The sequence below is a fragment of the Leopardus geoffroyi genome, chromosome B1, assembly GCF_018350155.1.
Source record: "Leopardus geoffroyi isolate Oge1 chromosome B1, O.geoffroyi_Oge1_pat1.0, whole genome shotgun sequence".
Taxonomy (NCBI): Eukaryota; Metazoa; Chordata; class Mammalia; order Carnivora; family Felidae; genus Leopardus; species Leopardus geoffroyi.
This window is the reverse complement of record NC_059327.1, coordinates 94,579,013-94,589,496: the sequence shown is the minus strand read 5'-3', so window position 1 is coordinate 94,589,496 and position 10,484 is coordinate 94,579,013.

The following is a 10,484-nucleotide window of genomic DNA, read 5'->3' as shown; positions in this document are numbered from 1 at the left end:
GTATTAAAAAAGAAACATTAGACAAAAGAGAAACTGTTTGTTGTTCTGGAGAGGCAGAGTTTATCATCTTGATGTCTGACTTTTAGTTCCAGTTTGCACAGGACCCAGTTCTTTGCCCTATCTCTGAGTTCGGTGAGAAATCTGTTCTCTCTCCCTGTAAATCCCAGTTATATTTTTGGGTTAATTTATGTGAATTACTTAAAAAAAAAACTTGACTTTACAAAAAATGAAAAAATGTTTCCAGAATCCCAGGGAAACTGCATGGGTCTTTGCAGTTACTTGCTTTACTTCCAGTATGATGGAGTCAGTAGGTAAAGCTTGGGGTTACATGTTGTATGGATCTGGGCTGAGGGCTCAGCTCAATTTCTAAGTTCTGTGAATTTGGAAAAAAAAATGTGTCAGTGTCTGTATTACTATTATCTCTAAAATGGGATGAAGAACAGTTAATGATAACACCAGTTTCACAGAAATGTGAATATTTGATACAATGATACATATGCAGAAATAGTGAAAGTAACTGACACACAGTAACTAGTTGGTTTTTGCTCTCACCTGCTGCCCAGGTGCAGAGCCTGCCATGCTCATCCAATAGCCTGGCATGTTCAGATGAGACCACTGGTCACAGTTTTACTAATATGTATTATCATCTTTGTGAGACAAAAAGGGAGGGCGATGGAGTAATTTTATTCAGACTGTAGAGAACAACTTAAAATTTGGAAGCTGTGTATGAAAATCTCCATATGGATGATGTTTTGTTGTCTAATTAATAGTGGAAGACAAGACCACTGATACACTGAAGCAAGATGTCATAATTAAGTTTAAATTATCTGGAAGTTTCCACAGCCATCTCAAAAACATGTTTGTTTTTGATGCATTGCTATCTCCTTACCTAAACTTTGGTGATACTAAGTAAATAAATTCATGAAAAAAAAATGTCCATATAAAGAAACATATCTTTCTTGGGCAAGATACAATCTTTCTGAAAATGAAAAGAATCACATTAGAAATTATAATGTGTTACTTTCATTCCGATCTTAAGCATGTTTGAAACAACAAAAAAAAATTCCGATTTCTGCAAAAGTGTTCTCTAGGCTATCATTTGCATACAATTGCAATGTATATGTGATATGTATAGAGAATAAATTTTTGACTGTCAAGATGGGAAATGGAAATTCTAAATATATCCGTTTGCACATTGGTCATATTATCAATTAGATAAATGAAATACAGTCTACGTTTTTTAAGAGTTTTAGGTAAGTATCCTACAATATCACAATCTGTTTGTTAACAACTGTAGCCTTGTGTGGCTGGGGCTGGATCTATTGCTTTTTCTCAAGTCACTGCTACCCCATCTTGATATGGAACATTAGGTTAGGTGTTTTAATGTTTGTTTAATTTAATAGAAGTGATTTCTGTACTTATGTGTTAAATGCATTTTAATTTTTTTTTCATATGTCTAGAAGCATATGGCCAACTGGCCATAATTTTAATTGATTTTAAAACATCACAGCCTATTTTGCACATAGACTTGTGTCTAGGCATAAAACAACAAAACTAAATGAACAGCATGTATCTACCAGTCACCTGCACATCTCTCAGGCATGTCCAAATTCACCTGACCAAATGAGAACTGTTTTTTTCCTTTAAACTTCCCCTCCTCCCCCTAAAACATAAATCTAGTGTTGTTACTGTTCAGCCTACAAACCAATCTAGTTCTGTGTCTACATACCATGGCTTCCTTACTCTTTTGATGGAACAAATGGTCCCTTGCATATGTGATCCAAATCTCTCTTCCAATGAGCTCTGTATCTCTTGTTGTCTCAGAATATTTCCCTCTTCCTTTTATGAAGTGAAAAAATTTTCTTGATTCCATATTCTCCTCTAAATACTCCTCTATTTGTATTGTTCTCCCTACTATAGAACATTCTTTTGAAATTTGGATATGACCTCCTTGTCTCCACTCTTCCCTCATCACTCAATTTCTCCTCCTCCTTCTCCTTCTCCTTCTCTTTTCTTCTCCTTCCCCTTCCCCTCCCCCTCCTCCCCCTCCTCCCCCTCCTCCCCCTCCTCCCCTCCTTCTTCTTCTTCTTCTTCTTCTTCTTCTTCTTCTTCTTTTAATTTTAGAGAGAGAGTGCACAAGCAGGGGAGAGGGGCAGAGGGAGAGAGAGAGAGAGAGAGAGAGAGAGAGAGAGAGAGAACTTCAAGCAGACTTCACTCTCAGTGCAGAGCCAATGCAGGGCTTGATACCACAATCTTGGGATCATGACCTCAGCTGATATCAAGAGTTGGACACTCAGCCAGCTAAGTCACCCAGGTGCCCCCACTCATCACTCAATTTCTATCTCTCTAACCAATCCACTGAAATTGCTTTTGTCAGGATCAAAAATTATTTTTGTGTTACCCAATCAAATAACACTTTCCTGATTATGTCTTATTTGACATCTCAGCAGCATTTTCCTTGACTCACTTTCCTTTTTTAGATTTTATGTGATCCACATAAAGTATGATTTCTTGCCTGTTTCTTAGTCTCCTTCACAAGTTCCCTCCAATACTTTAAATGCAGGTGTATCCCAGTATTTTCTTAGGGGTTCTCATTTTTATATATCACATGGCCTAACTTAAATCCATAGTACTAACATGTCCAAGAACATGAGATGTATCCCAAATAGACAGATAAAGATCACTTTAAACCTACCATATTCGAAGTAAAATTTTGATTTGTGTCTCCTATTTCTACAGTTTTTCCCATTACAGTAGATGACATTACTGGTTAAACAATTACACCAAAACCTAGTTGTTATTATTGATCTTTCTTTCCCCATCAAGTACATCAACATATGAATTATTTCTTTTCCTTCATTTCCATTTCATGACCTTGAAATAGGCAAGAAAACACTGAAAAACACGTATTTCATTAAAATTACAAATATCTGTTCATCAAACTAATAAGAAAGAGAAAAGGAAAGCCACAGTGTGGGAAATTTTGGCCACATATACAACTGACAAACCACTCATCCACTAAAAAGGACATACAGACAGCTCTATGTATATTTTTTATTGTTTTGTAGCCCAATTATTACAACATAATAGTGTGATATATAATAATTTTTACTGCCCACTTACTAGTACAAGACAATTTGCTTTACTTCCATATCACTTAACCCTCATGCAGTTTCAGTCGAAGCAGATGTCACTGCTGTTTCACTTTTATATATGGAAAAACGAGTTTCAGCGAACATTAATAAATTAATCAAAATCACACAGCTTGGAGCTTGGTTTTGGGTTTGCAGTGGTTCAATGGTAGAACCCATGGGGTTGTTAGGTAATCATACTATTTTGCCTGCTTTTAACTTGTCTGAATCTGTATGCTTCACAGAAGTGGGTTATCAAATTTCCTATTCCTATTATTTTGTTGCTTTGCTCTTTCATATTTTGGGAGAGGTATTAATCAGTACTCCCACTGACAAGATGATTTGATTTTAGCTCAATTTTGAAATTGGTAACTGGGTTGGATTTTTGAAATGTCAGCCTCTGGTTTCTTTGTGGATTGATCTTGGGAATGTGACTTCCATTATAGAGATGAATCAGATTTTCCATTAATGTTGGGATGTTTTCCATACTGGATTCTGGTGAGCTTTTGATTCATATTTTTAATCCACCTCTAAATGTATAGATTATCATGTTACATTTTACATACATTGGAAATAAAATTCCTAGGGATGTTAGTGATTCCAGTTGACCTTTATTGTGAGGGAAATCAGACTAATGGAATAGACAGCCCTACCATATGGGGAAAGGATGATGCTGACAGGAGAAGTATTTGGGACAAAATGTAGATAATCTACAAAAATATAAATGAAATGAAATGAGCATGGCAGCAGCATCACCCATGCTACCTCGGTGGCACACATACACTCACAGAACCAAATAAAGCACTTCTGCTCCACCTTGTCTCTATCTCAATGAATGGCACCACTCAATAGCCAACAACAACAATGTGGACATCTCTTATAGATTCACTCCCATACTAAATACTCTACTCTCTACTTTTTTAGCATCTCTCATAAATGTTCTCTTTCGCTATTCCACCTGTTAGTTCTCTAGTTCAGGGCTTAATTATTTTTTTCTGAACCCTTGCTGTACTCCTAATTGGTCTCCCTGATCACAGAATGTCTCTCTCTCTTTCAATTTCACTCACTAGAATCTAGCTTCACTGACTTATCTAAGATGTTTCTCTGGGCTGAAAGAGTCATAGATGATGAAGATCAATAGGGAGGGGCAGGGTAAGTTCTACTAAAGAAATGTTTCCAAGAATATGGGGAGTGAATATACTCACATTTCAGAAACGTAAGAACTCAGCTCAGTGACCAAGAATGAATAAAAAGCTCAGAATTTAAGGACTAGTGATTGAGGAGAGGGTTTATAGTTGTTCTTAATAAAAATAAAATCTATGATACCACCAGCTTAAAATAGAAAAAAATGTTCTCACATTGAGACATTCATAATAAGTTATATAATAGATTTCAGAATCAATATCTAATAAGAATTCTTTTGCTAAACTTACAATTGGTTAGCTATATTTCTCTTTAAATCTACTGCTTTTTGGTTTTTGGTCTTGATAACATTGCAAAGATTTTTTTTTAATTTTATTTATTTTGAGAGAGACAGAGACAGCACAAGCAGGGGAGGGGCAGAGGGAGCAGGAGAGAGAATCCTAAGCAGGATCCACAATGCCAGCTGTGGAGCCCAATACGGGGCTTGGACTCATGAACCGAGAGATCACGACCTGAGCCTAAACCAAGAGTTGCAGGTTTAACCGACTGAATCACCCAGCCTCCCCCATTGCAAAGATTTTTAATAAAATATTTAAAATATTTAAAATAATTAAAATATTTTTAATAAAACATTGCCTACCTAGGGACGCTTGGGTGGCTCAGTCGGTTAAGAAGCCAACTTCAGCTCAGGTCATGGTCTCACGGTTTATGGCTTCAAGCCCCGTGTCGGGCTCTGTGCTGACAGCTCAGAGCCTGGAGCCTGTTTCAGATTCTGTGTCTCATTCTCTCTCTGCCTCTCCCCCACTTGTGCTCTGTCTCTCTTTGTCTCTCAAAAATAAATAAATGTAAAAACTTTTTTTTAAATATTGCCTACTACATTTAAATACTTTACTGTTAACTCAGTTACCTCACAGATATTGTAATTTGTTATGGAAATTTGTGGTCATGCACAGCATGACCCTTTAAACAACGTGTATTTCATAAAATGACTTAAATGTTTTTCTTGGACATTAGTTTAATTTACCTATCAGGTGAATTTTTTGTAAAAGCACTTAAAGATTTTTTTTGTTTTGTTTTTGATTAACGAAGTGTTACAATGGATAGAATTTTTAAACACAGTAGTCTCTTTTTAAAAGTTTTCTAACATTTTTTACTTAGAATAGACATTCTTACTCTAGCATTAGGTCACCAATGCATTGGCAATAACTTCTCATGACTTTCAGAATGCATATACATTACACAGAAACATAGGCCACTTTATATCATCTCTTCATGCCTGAAAAGTGGTTGGCACAGTAAGTGGTTTAAAATTTTTCAACAGAATGATTCAGTTGCCTAGTATATTGTTATAGAATGGCTCTCCGGTTGGCCTGAATTTTTCACAGGCTGCCCATCTCATTCTCCCTATAGGCTCTTGGCCTTTCCTCTCTGAAAATTTAATTTTGTGGTCAAAATACTTTCTTTTTTTTTTTTTTTCCTTTGAGGTAGATGTGGCTTTCAATGAATGCAATGATGCCTCCCTTTGTACCATGGTCCAGTTCAGAGTGTAAACATCAGTTCTGTCTCAAGAGAAAAGCAAACTTGCGTTTTAGGGCATCATGTACGTGTATGGTGTATGTAATGTCAAGCACTTCAGCCTTGATAAGCATCAGCCCTTTCACAATTCTGCAGTATAGCCCCCCATCCATGCCAATCAAAGCAGGGACAGCTTTCACTGCTCTCATCCCTAAGTGCTGTTCTCTTTCATTGGTTATTTCCTTCTCGGACTCTGAGGATAATTTTAAAAAGATATATATATATTTTTACCTTAAGTTCTTTTTATTTCTTTAACTTTAAAGAAACGATTAGTAAGTCTAATTCCCTCTCCCGCTCTCTGATCCTTTTTAGTAATTAACACTTCTCTGCCTGCTGGCCTAATTTCTAGCTGCTATTACCTGTGACTCTGGCTGTCTTTGGCTTCCAGAATCCTTTGCATTCACGCACATTCATGTAACAGGACCAAAGTGCTGGGCAAATGACACCCTTCTCAGGAGAGCTTCCAACATAGCTGGAGTGAGTTAGTGGATAAATACCCTCAACAAATAAATATGTTTTCTGTCAGGTATAGTTTTTATCTCTACTTTATTCTGTGTATCTCTGAACTCTGCTTCTCTCTACTGAACAGATTTCTCATTTTCCTAAGACTCTTCTTCCCCCCCATAAGTATATCCTATATAATATGCAAAGGATTCTATATAGGCCTCGCTTTGACTTTATCCCTGATTCTATATGACCATTAGGTTCTAGAGCTTTTCACATCCTAACTGGCTAACTGTCTCATTCAGGGTGTTCTAACCACAGATTTATAAGAAAATTCAATGTAACCAACTTAGTCTATGAAGTAATACATTGGAAGTGCAGTATCCACCCGGATCCAATTATCGAAGACCTGGCTGTTGTGGTCCTGTAATATGACCACAATAGGTGGATTCTCTTTCTTTCAGTGAGATTAAAGAAGTGATTTTCTTTAATTCTTTAGAAACGATTGGACCGAGAAGCAACAATTAGAATATCTAAAAAGCCCATGAAGAAATAATCTTTGGTAAAGTAAACTCTTTAAAGAATACACTACATTCTCTCCAACCAGCACCTGGAAGCCACTGAAGGGTTGAGTCATCAGGTCTAAGCATCTATAAGTACATGGTATAAATATTGGTTCAAGATGTACAAGAAATAACATGTTTCTTTATTATTCTTTAAGTAACCTCTTCAGCAAACACAAAGACACACAGTCTGCTGAAATCATAAAAAAAAAAGTTTAATCTCATTTATTTCTAGTAATCCCCAAACAATTCTATATTCATGTTAACATCTCACCAAGGAGATATTTTTGTCCTCTTTCCATGATCTTTCCCTAGCTTTTTGCTGTTTCCATGCTATGCTTGGGTCACAGGAGTCTTTCCCAAGCCTGAGAATCTTAATATCTAAAATTTCATCTCCTTAGAAGTGCAAAAATCCATTTCTTTTTAGGATTTGCTTCCTGTAGGAAGAGTATTGCTGGGGTTAAAACCTGCAACCAAGCTGCTGGAAAACATACAGAGCCATTTACTTCCAATGGCTCAAGGATTTTCTTTCCCACTCATGTAGGAAAATTTTCAATATCTTCTTTATGTCTTTCTAGAAGCTACATCTTATGCAATAAGCTCAGACTTTTGTAAAACCCAAACCAGGAGGTCTTAGAGTCTTTCCATCTGGCTAATAGAGATAAGTGAGGTACAAAATTTAAGAGGACACCAAAAATCTCAGTCATAAAGATTAATATTTAATGAAATTTTACAAATCAAAATAAATGCAAAAATGCATAAAAAAAGTTTCTAAGTTTTAAATGCAGACAGTATCAATATGACTGATTTTTCCTTTTGTCACAGATTCCAATTGGATCACAGCAGTCTTCCTGGCTACATACTGTCCCTAAGTACTGAATATGCTATTTATTTAAAGAGAGGAAAAAGGAAAGCAGGAATTGCATATGTTAAATCTCAAAATATTATACAGCAAAATATGGAGGAGATGCTCTTTGGAGAATAATCTGTCAAGAACAGCAGCCTGAACTCACATATTTAGAACTTAATTTTCTTGAAATTCCATGTGAGGATGAATCACATGCTAAAATACTTGATACCAACTGTTGAAGCCCCGGCAGAAACTTGAGACATCATATTCTTTGGAAGAGAATTTTCCTGGATGTCTTTGTTTACAATGCCATAAGTGGACTTGGAGCACAGTGCTTTATAGAAAGATGTCCACAGTTCCTAACTCTATGGTCAAGGCTGGAGGAAAATAAGCTGACATGTGTACTTTTTTGCTGAGCAGTTAGGGGAGATTCACTTCATACCTTCACCTTCATACCTTCATACCTGTCACCTTCTGGACATCCAGATTTTCTTCATCCGTACAGCTCCTGAAATATATTACAATATGAGCTAAAGATGGCCTTCAAAAAGTTCCAGAGAACAGAGCTGGCTCCCTCCCTCTCAAGCCTCACCAAAATTGTTGCCACTTTCCAAACTATTTGGCATTGCTTCCTAGATAAGTCATCAAACAAACTAATAGATAAAGAGCCTCTTCCCTATCGTATTTATACCCTATGAGAATGACTGAATTTTCATTTTCTAAAAACAATTCAGTGTTGTTTAGTTACTGTGCATTTTTTTTTCTAGAGTAAGTTTTTATTTTCTTATCATTGAAGAGCTGAAGGTGGCTAAAATAATCTCATACCTTGCTATTCAAAACGTGGTTGGTTGTGAGAGAAGAGGAATCAGTTGTAGCTATTGGAAGCAGCAGAATCTCAGACCCCTTCCAACTGCTAGTGAATCAGGCTTTGCATTTAACAAGAGACACAGTTGATTTGTATGCACATCAAAGTCTTAGAAATGCTGATACAATGCAAACTGTTTTTCTTTTTCTCCAGTTTATATTTATCTTGTTCTACACTCTCTAGTGTGTGTTTTGACGCCCAATCCTTGCTTTCAGTTTCTTATTATTTACTCCACATCTTCTCCTTGATTTTGTTCTAAGTAGAATATTTAAAAACAGATTTTCAGCATTTAAGTTCTACAAAATACTATCTCTCCACTCTACTCTGCAAAGTGATTTTTAGATAATAGGACTAAATCTGAGCCATTTGTGTAACTTGTTACTCCAGATTTTGCAGACTCTGTGGAATCATGAATTTTTCTGTGGATGTTGTGATGGGGAGGTTTTTTGTTACCCCTAGGGAAAGTTACTTTGTGCATGGAGCACAAGCTAAGAATCTTCTACTGTATAGAAAACGGTATGTTGGAGCTAGCTCATAATGGCCTAAGAGAGCCAATTGTATGCATCCTTTTCCAATTTCATGTTCATTGACAGCATTATAATTGCTTAAAATTACATTTGGTGGAGGTATTTATAATTTATACCACAGAAATTGGCAAATGCTACAAATCCAAATAAGGGTTTTTTGTTTTTTTTTTTAGTATTATATTGTCAGAGTATAAACAACTCAAGTTCTCCTATGTAGTAAAAATAAACATTTTTCCTGTAATAGCAGTTTAGTTCATGCTTATTGGTTTGTTTCCTTTATAATATTGCTTGGAATTAATTTACAAAGGTAAGGGAAGATTACAGAATTATAATCAAACAATAGTACATGCTAGATAAGTAGATGGTTAAAAAAAAAGAAAAAGAAAAAGAAAAATGAGTCTTAGGCATGATAAATAGCTTGTCCAGAACAATATAAATAACAAATACTGAAATGGGTAATGACATATTTATCTTTATTTCCCTAAAACCCTTGCTGTTTTTCATGTAAGTCAGGATACAATTTGAGACAAGCCCACAGGACTTTGATGTTTGACTATGTTGCCAATTTACTCATGCCATGGAAAAATACTTGCAGGGACAAGTGTTTCAGAAATAAAAGAAAGTATGAGCTAACATTTAAAATGTAAGTACTATGAGCTAGGTACTATTTTAGATATGCCATAGGTATGTATCCACTGGAGCCTTAGGAATATCCAAAAATGTGAATATCTGCATTTTATAAAATAGGTTGAGAAACTTAACTAATATCCAATAAACAGTAGATGGTTGATTTGGCATTTGAAAGCTGATCATCCCACATCACTGACTTCAGAAATGGATCCTTGATGGGAGAGGTCACCAGGCTCAGTCCCACATTGTTATAAGTGGGGTGGTCATACATTTCAGGTAAGTAAAGCTTCAGAAATGCTTCTCTTCATAAAGCTTCAGTAGCTTTTACTTGTAAAATATGAATATATATATATGTTATATATGTTTCAGATTTGTTATAATTTATTAGACTTCATCTTTTTCCTATTTCAAAAACCAAAAGTTCTCCTAATCCATAGCTTGAATAATCCCTTGTCCAGTTTCATATCATACAAAAATGTTTTCCTAATTTTTTCTGAAATTTTTCTGATTTTTGAAATAAAAGCATGCCCATTATTCAAATAATTGTTAATAATTTTATATCTAAATTTTAATTTTATAGAATACTTCACTTTTTCATTTTTTTAAAGTCAAGCCTTTATTCAGTGAAACATTTGTTTTGAGAAATAAAGAGACACTTCAATATCAGGCCATATGTAGCCAAAAATGCATTCTGATGAAAGAAAGGCAATATACATAAATTTTCCTGCAAGAAAACATTCCATTAACTATAGACAG